This window comes from Phocoena sinus, chromosome 19, assembly GCF_008692025.1.
Source record: "Phocoena sinus isolate mPhoSin1 chromosome 19, mPhoSin1.pri, whole genome shotgun sequence".
Lineage (NCBI taxonomy): Eukaryota > Metazoa > Chordata > Mammalia > Artiodactyla > Phocoenidae > Phocoena > Phocoena sinus.
In genome coordinates, this window is record NC_045781.1 from 19,206,261 (window position 1) to 19,218,561 (window position 12,301).

Genomic DNA, 12,301 nt, shown 5'->3' on the forward strand with positions numbered 1-12,301 from the left:
GCACAGTACCAGCAACCCACAGTAGTGACAGAGAGAAATCTGAGGAAAAGGAGCTGGGGGTCTAAGGAGTAGGATCAGAGAGAGACAGACTCAGCCTCCTGAGGCCACATCCCGGGCTGAAGTTTACAGCTGCTGCGTCAAAGGGAACAGACTCTGCCCAGCCCTCTGCTAGAGAGGATGGCCTGGCAGCTGAAATGGTTGAGAAACTTTCTGGAGGATGAAATCAACACCCATTAAGCAGCGTGGGAAGTGATATACAGATGGGCCTTGTGCAGATGAGCTGGAGAAACTATCGCTCTGCGATCCGGCGCTGTGGGAAGGAAGGAAACGGACTGCTCTAGACCTACCAACCACTCTGACTGCAACTCTGCTTCCTAACAGGTAACTACAGGCCCCCACGCCCAGGATCACCAACATACTCTCCTAAGCTCTCCCTGCATCCCCTTCTCCCCTGCTCCTGGCCCTCAACCCACTGGCCATACTGCAGTCGGAGTTCTCCACTTAAAATATAAGACAGTCCTTAAAAAACTAAAATTAAAGTTACCATATGATTCAGCACTCCCACTCCTGGGCACATATCTGGAGAAAACTCTAATTCAAAAAGATACAAGTACCCCAATATTCATAGCATCACTATTCGCAATAACGAAGACAAGGAAGCAACCTAAATGTTCGTCAACAGATGAATAGACAAAGGAGATGTGGTATAGATATACAATGGGATATTACTCATCCATAAAAAAAGAATAAAATAATGCCATTTGCAGCAATATGGGTGGACCTAGAGATTATCATACTAAGTCAGTCAGACAAATATATGATATCACTTATATGTGGGATCTAAAATATTATACAAATGAACTTATTTACAAAACAGAAAGAGAGTCACAGACATAGAAAACAAACTTATTTTTACCAAAGAAGATAGTGCTGGGGTGGGGGAGGGATAAATTAAGAGTTTGGGGTTAACATGTATGCACTGCTATATATAAAATAGGTAAACAACAGGACGTCCTGTATAGCACCGGGAACTATACTCAATATCTTGTAATAACATATAATGGAAAAGACTTTGAAAAAGTATATATATATATATATGTATATGTATGTGTGTATATATATATGTACATATATATAAAACTGAATCGCTTTGCCGTACACTTGAAACTAACACATTGTAAATTAACTATACTTCAATACAAATTTTTTTTTTTAATAAAATAAAAGATCACATGACTTGCCAGCTCTAAACCCAAATGGCTTCCCATTTTACTCAGAGTAAAAGCCAGTAATTTTTATGACCTAACAGCCCATGTGACCCAGGATACTGTCCTCATTCTGGCCTCATCTCCTACTACTCCCTCCCACCCACTCCACTCCGACCACACTGGCCTCTTTGCTCATGCCCCCTCCTTCCCCAGAGCCTTTGCACATGTGGCTCTGCCTTGGCCCAGCCTCCCCCAGGTGGTCCTATTGCTCCTACCCTTACTTTATTCTGGGCTCTGCTCAGATGTCATCTGCACGGAGAGTCTCTCCCCAATCCCCAACCTAGAATCACAAGTGCTCTATTTCCTCCCACCCTGTTGTCAGATTGAGTTCTCCAAAAGGAAGCAGGCACAGAGATGGAGTTGGGATTCCAGAAGTTTAAGAAGGATTGACTCTGTGCAGAGAAGAGAGCAGAAGCAGGGCTGGGCAGAGGAAGGAGTGGATTGTGATGCAGGGATCTCGGGAGCCAGTATTGCCCATCAGAAGTCCCCAGGGGCCAAAATGACCTGCCGTTAGTCTATCTCACTTAGTTCCCAGGTGGATACTGCCCCACCAAGGGCGGAACTTCTGGGAGGCAGCTCTCTGCCACTGAGGCAGGACCTAAAGTGTCCCTCAGCTGGGCAGGAAGCCCTGCCCTCCTGAAGGTGGGTCTCCACTTCTCCACACCCTGCTTGGTTTTCTTTGTTGTACTTACTACACTTTGAGATAGTCTGTGTGTTTACTTGTTTATGTGATTACTGCCTTTCTCCAGGAGGGCAGGACATTATCCATCTTACTCACCCCCTGAGACTGGAAAGAGGCTGGGACAGAATAGTCGCTCAGTCAATATTGTGGAATAAGAGGATGCTTGCTTGAACATCTTCATATACAGCCCCCCCAGGTATCCTTTCAACAGCCCTTAAATGTTGGTATTATTATCCAGATTTTATGCATGAGAAAGTGGAGGTTAAGAGAGGAAATCAGACCAGCTCAAAATCTGAAAATTGGAAAAACCAGAGCTGAGATCTAGAGCCGTAGATCTCCTGATTTGAATTTTTAACCCCACGGCCTATGGAGGGGCTCAGAGCCTTGGCAACCTGGGGGCAGGGCTGAGGATGCTAGAACATAGCCATGGAGGCTGAGCACCGAGGAAAGATGCGGTCAGTTGAAGGATGCAAAGGCCAGGGTAGTTCTGTTCCCTGGGAGGGGCCTGGTGAACAGAGTGGGCTGCTTGTGGAAGGGGCAGTCTAGCTAGGCCTGCCACATTCTATTGGCTCTGGGGGCCTCTGACTCCTTCTCTGTCCGACTTCTTAAGTAAGGGCTCCTTCCCAGGATCATGATTCATTCCAGCTATGATGGGTCCCACTGGATTCACACGAAACAAAGAAATGAATGAATGCTCCCATGCTAGGTTCTTCAACTCCACCAGGTCTGGCTCAGTTCAATACACTTCAGCGAGATCCATTTAACACATCCATTCTTTCCCTAAATTTCACTCATATTTTCCTCTGGGGAATTCACTCTCCCTTTTTTGTGAGGGTCTTGATGAGACTGATAAAGAGAGGGAATTTTAACCAAGCAATACTGACCTCTCTGAATTTGAGTCCTGAGAAGCAGGCATGACAGTTGGAATCCATCAGTCCTAGATTACAGTCTGAGTCAGCCAGCAGCAGCTCTGGTTCCAGATCCTTCCCTAAACTGGGTCTTCACTTCTTTTTTTTTCCTTTATATTCTCTGAGTTCCTCTTCCTTCTTCCAAAATATTCCCGTTTCATGATGCCATCCAGAGTTGCCTTCTTCTGCTTGCAACTAAAGACCCCTGAGAAGTACACATGCCCAGTTGTGCCTGGAAAAGGGTAAGGTAAGAATGGGAAAAGAAATGGTTCCTGACCCAAGAGCTATTTCATTCATGTCTTGATTTACTGCTTCCCTACCTCTTTTTCATGACATTTCTGTGGTGGTTTGCCACAGAAACACTTAACAATGAAAGCGTAAAAATACAAGAACAAAGGAAAGAAATCAGGGTAGAAGTAACTTCTGTGATTTAGTTCAATTTTGCCCTGAAATCCCTAAGAGCCAGAATAGCAAAGGAAATGTGATCAGTTACACCTTCCTCATTTTTGGAAAGGCGGCAGGGGCTTGCTTGTAGGAAAATCAAGTCGCCCATCTAGAAAGTCGGGGGAATCACGCGGAGCCATGTAGACTCAGATGCTGGCCCAATGCTCAGATGCCCACCACACATGCTCTTGGAAACAGGTTGCAAACTGTTTGTTTGTGATCCCAATCCAGCCCAAAGGTGTGCTTTCCTTGGCATATACAGTGTTTTAGAAATAGGAATTAATTTACATTAAAAATGGAATAGTTTCATACAAAAGCTGGATCTCCACCATCCTTTTAAAAATCAAATCTGGCAACATATTTTCATGCGGTAACCAAAAGCTGGTACGAAGAGTGGACACCCCTTTATACAAGGCCTCTGCCCTCTGCTCTCACAGACCCCGTCGAATTATTCCAAGTCGGCCTTCCTCATCGGTGTCACTTGTATTTACATCACTCGTTACATGCTGCCAAACCCCAACACGGAGAGTCAGACAGGAAGAAGTCAGCTGGGATCTCAAGAGCTGTGAGGTGGGGATTGAATCTGACCATAAAATGGGGTTGGTTTGGGGCAGAGAAGGAACAGGGACTCCAAGCCGAAAAGAGGGAGTGAGCAAAGAGGCAGGAGCTAGCATAAGTGTGGCCTGGGGGGTTACAAAGTCACCTGGCAAGTGGTCACTGGCACTTGGCCGTCAGAGGGGCTCAGCCTCGGTTACGTCGGGCCGGGGGTGGTGGTGGCCATATGCCCTCTGGTCAGGTGAAAGCTGATCTCAGGAGTGTCCCGAGATCTACCCCAGGTGAGTGGCTTGGTTACCTGGTGAAGGTAACCATGGGGGCCCACAACAGGGTGTGGCAGGGAACCGGGGGAGACAGCTGGAGTTGGAGTCCAATGGTTTCCAAACCCAGCTCCAACAGAGACCGGCTGTGGAATCTATGCAGGCCTCTTCACCTCTTAGAGCCTCAGTTTCCTCGTTCGGGAAACAGAAATGATGTTACCCCCTTCAGGCAATTTTGGGAGAATTAAATGAGATATTTGTGAAGGGCTTAGGGCAGCACCTGAGATGAATTAGTCACTCAAATACCAGTGAGAATGAAGAGACAGGCAGTTGGTTTCAGACATCAGTCTAGGGGACTTCCAGAAACCAGTCATGGCAGCTCAAAAGGCCAGCGTTTCCTGGACAGAAAAGGCTGAGGTCACAGGGATGTTTCCCCTAATGGAGGCAAGAAGGCCTCCTTGGCCTGGATGACTCCTGAGTCCCACCCTGGTTCTCCTGGACCATCTCTCAGCAGTCAGGCTGTGTGAACTCCATCATCCTCACGGACCAACCACCCTACAGAGCCCAGCCCCTCAGAAGAGGCCCCCGTGCTCACAGGTGTGTCCTGCCACAGGTCACCATGAGGCAGCAGGCCTGGCTTGCCCAGGGCAGGCTCTGGGACTGGAGTCTGTGGGGCCTCTGCGTGGGAGATGCGGGGAAGAGCATCCATCATTCATTCCCCTCCCACCTACAACAGCTACCAAGCACTTCTTCTTTGTGCCAGGTCTAGAGAAGACAGCAGGAATTGGTGCCCTTAAGAAGTCCTTAGGATCCTTAGTCCCCCTCAGTTATAGTACATATAGGACCTTCCCAAAGCCCTCACATACAAAATGAACCTAATCCAAGACCAGTATGTTCATCTGATACAGTTTTTGACATTCACATATTTCAAATTTCACATAAAAGTGAGACTTTATTAATATTTTTATCACACTATTTTTTATTTGCATAATTCACATTTGCATTAAAATGCAACCATGGTATATCTTAATGATATCTCCCTGTATTAGTCTTTTAGTATCTGGAAGGCCAAGTCTTGGCATTACAGAGCCAAGAAAACATAGGGGCCACAAGGACTAGTAATATGGATAGAATCAGCCTATGAGTTATCTAGATATGAAGATTATCTAGTTATCTAGATATGAAAAATAGCACCATGACCTTGGGTTAGCCTTCCAACCTTAGTCACTGTCTCCCTGCCTCAGTTTCCTTATTTTAAAGTGAGTGAGACCACATGACCTCTAAGATTTCTTCTTGTGCTGACATCTAGGAGTCTGTGGGAAGGTGAGGATTCCTGGTCCCCAGCCAGGGACTGGGAGGGCGAGGAGGGAGCAGGGCCTGTAGCAGCTGAGGGTGAAGATGGGCATGTATACCCAGAGGTCTGAAGGGAGGAACTATTGCCAAAGGAAAGTTTGCAAAGGAGACTTTGCCAAACTGTTTTACAAAGTGGTCCAACTACTAGCAGTGTGTGAGAATTCCAGTTCCTCCCCAGTTTTGGTGTGATCGGTCTTTTATTTCAGCCGAGCAGGATGAAAGCAGGACGTGGATATGTGAGGAAGGGAAGTAGGGAGAAAACTGTTTGTGTGTGTGCGATTATGCATAAAGGCAGATGTGGCAAGATGGGGGTGTGTGGAAGGGGTCACTGGAGGGACAGAGGGGTTGATATTTTGCACTTTAATGAATGCATTCCAGACCCCCAGGTGTCTGTGTTTGGAGGTGTTCCTGAACTATCAGTGAGCAATGAGACCCCAGATTGTGAAGGGTGCATCTGTTTGAGGCAGCCTTGGGAAGCCGGGAGGACTGGCTAGGGTCTCCTGGAGCTGACAGAGGGTGTGCCTTCCAGGACAGCTCTGTTTTCCTGAATGAGGAGTTGGTGAGAGGGGGAGTGGGAACCACAAACTTCCAGCCAAGTCTGTGGGAAAGTTGAAATAGCTCAGCCCTAGTGACATAGAAATTCATAAGCGTCCTTAATCATATCCTGTCAAGATGAGTTAAAGATTTGGTGACTCAGCAAAAATAATGTTTCTCAGAGATGTCCATAAGATGTGTTGGTGAGGGAGGGCATGGCCAAAGAAATGCTTTTGGTAGAACCCCAATGAGCAGCCATTGTCCAAAACAATCTCCCCAAATGCTTTCTGATGCCCAGCCCATGTGCGTGGGGATATTGGGCTTCCCTGTAATTACCAACCATCCCTTATCTATTAACCAATCCCATTTGCTAACTGGATTGCTTGTGAAGGCCTCTTGTTTTAATTAGCGTGTCTCAGATGAAGAGTAAACAAACATTCTAACAAACTATTATGACATAAAGTTGATTTTTCAGTTACTCAACTGCTACGCCGTGGATATGGTGAGTTTAGAATTAAATGCCTCTCTCAGAGACTTTAATGATCTCAGTCAAGAACGTTTTGATTAAATTAAAGCTATTGAAATGTGTTTTTTGAAAAGAGAGGGTGAACAAAGCATTCAGGAGAGAGTCAGGTCCCAGGCCCCACACTCCCCCTCATTCTGAGGTAGGTTCTGGGAAAGGGGACGGTGGGATCATCCCTGTGGGACTGAAGCAGGACGGCTTATGGCAAAGATGATTAAAACTGTTATTAAGAAGCCTTAGACTGTTGGGGTCTTAGCTGGTGTCATAGAAGCAGACTGTCTAGGACTCTTGGGCTAGTCATTTAAGGGGGGGATGCTCTCAGTAGGGAGTGAGGCTGTTCATGAAACAGGGGACGTCATGGAGAGGACCGGCAAAGCTGTGGCCCCAGCTGGAGTCTAGTCCCAGCTGGATTCCGCAGAGTTCTGGAGCTTGAATGACACCACAGAGTTGTCCTGCCTTAAGGCAAGAGCTTTGTCACCCTCCATCAGTTAGTCATTGGATAGATAGCCTTCTCCCCAAGGAGGGCATAGCCTCCCAGGTATTTCCAAGAAAGGAGGAGGTGATTCTCTGTAGAGAAGGGCACAGCTGTGAGAGTTGAGTGGCCCACCCTCAGAGCAGCTGGGAATAGGTTTACCCAGAGGCTCCACACAGGGGACCAGGCAGGGCACCAAAGCCTCTACAGCAGCTGGCCACATCTGGAGACAGTGTGCTTTAGTGAACAACCTTTGTACTAAAATACCACTTTCTCATCCCTAAAGACATCTCGCTTTCTTGGTCTCATTCCGTCTCCTTCCAAGGCCCAGGAATGAGAATAAGAACCATCTATAATGTAGACCCTTCATTGCAAGTGAGGACTCTGAGGTCCAGAGCAGTTAAGCAGCCTTCCAAGGCCACCCAGGAGAGCAGGGCAGGGATGGGCCTTGTACCAGCAACCTTGTCTGTTCCCATCAGGTCACTCTGCTTCACATCGGGCAACCCCTCAGCAGAAGCGACTGGGCCCCGAGAGCTGCTCAGGCTGGAGGCTGAGTCTGTCCAAGACTTGGGTGAGTGGTGGTCAACGGGAGTCTGGATGGATTAGTTTACGGAGGTCTTTCTGATGAATTGAAGAGGTCTTGAGGGTCACTCAAGGGGGCCACAGATTTGGAGTATGACAGTTTCCCCATTTTTCCCCAAAGGCCCTCTCCTTTGAGCAGAAACAAGCTGAGCAATACAACATCCATACATTTTGTGCTAAAGCTCTAGGAGCAACCCACCCCATCCAACCTCAAAACATTCCTACGAGCTGCTCCCTCTTTCTGGGATCGTTTCCTTCCTTCTCAGCTGCCCTCCACCCAGCTCTAAACATAGTTAACTCTTTCTGGATGTGCTCAAACCTTGCCCTCTCAGAAGAAACTGCCCCGACCCTCCCCATGCACCGTCCAGGGTCTATGTCGGCGTCCGCTGCTAAATGCTCATGTAGTTCCAGACCCTGTTTCCTCCCCAGAAACTGGCACAGTCTGCATTCTACCAGGAAGATTGATTGTTTTCCCCACTGGACTTCTTTTTAAACAGATTTATCAAGGTATAATTGACCTACAACAACTGTACAAGTTTAAGCTGTACAATTTGATAAGTTTTGACACATGGATACACCTGTGAAACCATCACCACAATCAAGAAAGCCACTATATCATTCCCTCCAAAGGTTGCTTCATGCCCCTTAATAATCCCTCTCTGCTTCTCCAGCCCCAGGCCACCATGCATCTACTTTCTGTCACTATAGATTAGTTCACACTTTCTAGAGTTTTATATAAATAGAATCATACAGAAAGTCCTTTTTTATTTATATGGCTTCTTTCATTCAGTATAATTATTTTAGATTCACTCATGCTGTGCATATTCCAATAGTTCATTCTTATTTATTTCTGAGCAGTATTCCATCGTAGAGATTTGCCATAATTTTCATAACAATTCATCTGTTAGTGGACATTGTGTTGTTTTCAATTTGAGGCTGACATCGATAAAGTTGCTCTGAACATTTGTGTACATGTATTTGTATTCATATATATTTCCTTTCTCTTGCTTAATATCTATGAGTGGAATGGCCGGATCATATGGTGAATGTCTGCTTGACTTTTTAGGAAACTGCCAAACTGTTTTACAAAGTGGTCCAACTACTAGCAGTGTGTGAGGATTCCAGTTCCTCCCCAGTTTTGGTGTGATCAGTCTTTTATTTCAGCTATTCTCAAAGGTGTGGAATGGTATCTCACCGTGGTTTTAATTTGAATTTCCCTAATGACTAAAGATGTTGCACATCTTTTCAGGTGCTTATTTCCCATCTATAGATGTTCTCTGATAAAATGTCTGTTCCAATATTTTGCCCATGTTTAATGGGCTGTTCGTTATTGTTGAATTTTTAGAGTTCTTTGTATGTTCTTGATACAAGTCTCTTATCAGATATAGGCTTTGCAAGGATTATCTACTGGTCTGTGGCTTTGTCTTTTCATTCTCCTGACATTCTCCTGACAATGTGTTTCAAAGAGAAGAAATTAGTTTCAATGAAGTACAAGTTATCAATTTCTTCTTATATGGATTGAGCTCTGGTGTCATATCTGAGATATTTTTGCTTAATCCAAGGTCACAAAGATTTTCTCCTAAGAATTGTATAGCTTTACAGTTTAAAATGTAAATACTCCGTTTTGAGTGAATTTGGCATGTGGTGTGAGGTGTGTATTCAAATTCACTTTCTTGCCTATGAATATCCAGCTGTTTCAGCTACATTTTTTGAAAAGGTTATTCTTTCTCCAGTGCATTGCTTTCGCTCCTCTGTAAAAATTAGTTGTCTATATATGTATAGGCCTATTTCTGGATTCTCAATTTTATTTGGTCCATCTATTTGTCTATCTTTATGCCAATACCATGTTGTTTCAATTATTGGAGCTTTATAATAATTCTTGAAATCAGATAGTATTCACTTTCCAGGTTTGTTCTTCATTTCCAGAGTGGTTTTGGCTATTCCAGGTCCTTTGTATTTCTATATGAATTTTGTGAACCAGCTTGTCAATGTCTGCAAATAGCCTGCTAAGACTTTGATTGATTGAAATATCATTAAATCAATTTGAGAAGAATTGACATCTTAATAATGGTGAGGCTTCCAACCCATGAGCATGGTCTATATCTCTCCATTTATTTAGGTCTTCTTTAATTTCTCTCATAATACTTTGCTGTCAGTGTACATGTCTTTCATATTGTTTGCCACATTTATGACAAAGTATTTCATATTTTTGATGCTATCATAAATGATATTTTTAAAGATTCCAATTTACAATTGTTAATTGCTAGTATATAGAAATACAACTCTCTGTTTTGTATTGCCTTTGTATTCTGCAAAATTGCTAAACTAATTAGTTTTCTTAGTTTTTTTTTTTGTAGATTCCATCAGATTTTCTATACAGGCAACTGTCATCTGTTAATGAAGACAGTTACTTCTTCCTCTCACTCTGGGTGCCCACTAGACTTTAGGCTCTGTGAGTGCTGGTATGTTGTCCTGGAGCCTAGCAGGAACTTGACGCATGACACGTGTAGGGCTCAGGATTTGCTGATGGCAGAGGCGAGAAGCATGAAGACTCTCTTCCCATACCTCCCAGGCAAGGTTTAATAACTTGAAAGTATCTATCTACCTGTCACCTAAATAAGCAATTGTGAAGTGAAATTTTCCCAAAACAACCATCATCATTTGGCATAATTGGAACAAAACATCCATTTAGATATCCATCATTTGAACCAATTTAATTATCTATCTATCTATCTAGCTATGTATCTATCTAGCTATGTATCTGTCTATCTGCCTTTGAATTCAGGGCATGTGTGTAAACACATTGCCTTAGCCCAGAGATGTGTTTTCATCACTGTGTGGTCTTAAAATATACTCTGGATTGAGTTCTGGGCTTCACTCCTACTTCTTCTGTGGCCCAGGAAGCGCTGTCATTCTGTAGACCCAGGGAACATTCTTGTTGTACAAGGCCAGCTATTCAAGGCATGTTTGGGGACCACTTACTGTGTACCCATCTGTTGTGTTCATTGTGGTTTCTTCGGACAGGACATCAATTTTCTGCTCTTATGGGGCCCAATTTCTAATAGAGAAGACAGAGAAACAATAAACAAATCTATATCTATAATATCCTTATGTGTGTGTATCCATATTTATATCTTTATCCATATTTGCCCCCAGCTAATGAAAGAGTCTAGAAAGAGCATAACATATGGGCAATCACCAAGTTGCTCAGACTAAAAGCTTTAGAATCATCTTTGATTCCTTTTCTCCCTCAAGTCCATGCCCAGGTTCATTTGCTAAGATGGGGACACTGAGCTCAGGCTTTGAGAGAAGAAAAGACGAGTTGGCTTTAAATACGGTTAATCTGAGATGCTGAAGAGATATCCAATAGGCATCTGGTCATGAGGGTCTGGAGTTTAGAGGAGAGATTGGAGCTGGGTCAGAAATTTGGGAGCCATCAGCACATGCAAACCACGGGGTGACATGAGGTGGCTTAGAGTGTACGTATAGAAGACAGGAGGGCACCCTGCAGCATGATGGCTGAGGTTAAGAGATTGAGAAGGAAAAGAAGGATTGACCAGTTGTCTAGGAGGAAGCACAGATGAGGTCTATCCTCTAAGACACATGAAAAAAGAGCTTTAGGAAGGAGATCACTTCAACTCGTCCAAATGCCAAGAGCTAGTGATGAGATTTGACCACATGGAGATCACTGGGAACCTTGAAGAAAGCAGTTTTGATGGCAAGCTTGGGGTAGAAAGCCTGTCTGGCACCTAAGGGTTAACCAAGTCTCAGAGGGTGTGAGGGCTGCGCATCACACACAGGGCACCTCATACTTCCTCACGCTCCAAACTATGGAATATAATCATCTAACTCATGAGGATCCATGATGATTCACTCAACTTGTGTATTGCTCTGTTTCAATGGGGTTATTTCACCTTCCTGCAGCTTTTACAAGAAACAGTAAGAGAAATGAAGATCTTTAACGTGTTTTCTTACACAAGTAATGAGGGATGAAAATAAAAGATACTGTTTTGGAGGATTTTTCCTTAAGTGTTAACCTATTTATCCCCATAACTCTTAAGAGGTAAACATGTACCACACCATTTTACAGACATGGAAGCTAAGCCACAGAAAAGTTATGTGACTTACAGGCTGGGGCTGAGATTGAAGCTTCGACCTCTGAAGTCAGCCTCTGAGTCAAATGCAGCTCTGCCAGGGACAGCAAGGGTGAATGTGTCACTCAGTGCTGGAGCTCTCATTCCTTGGTGCCTACACAATTCTGCACTAAGCAGACCTAGAGAGAGCTCATTAAAAACATAATGGCGCCAACTAAAAACTGGCACTTGCCATCAGCCTATACAAGGATTAGGTCAATAGCCACTGCAGCCACTGACCTTCAACACACCCTGGAAGGAGTTCAGGGTGGAGATCAGGAATGAGACACTCTGGGCTCTGGGAAAAACTGGCAGAACAAGTCTTCAGATAGTTAGATATTTTCAGGAGAAGATTTTATGAGCCCAATTCTCACATCTCCTCATATCTAGAAAAGCACTAAATCCATAAATAGTGACATCTGCTCCTTGTGATTACCTGCAAGCCTCTGCCAAAATATGTGCTTGATTGAATGTACCCCCATTCACTAAAATCATATATAATACTGACTTTCCCCCCTACCTCTCTGGAGTAGTTTCTCAGAGCTATCTGAAATGCTGTATCCCAGGCTATAGTACTCTTTTTTTTT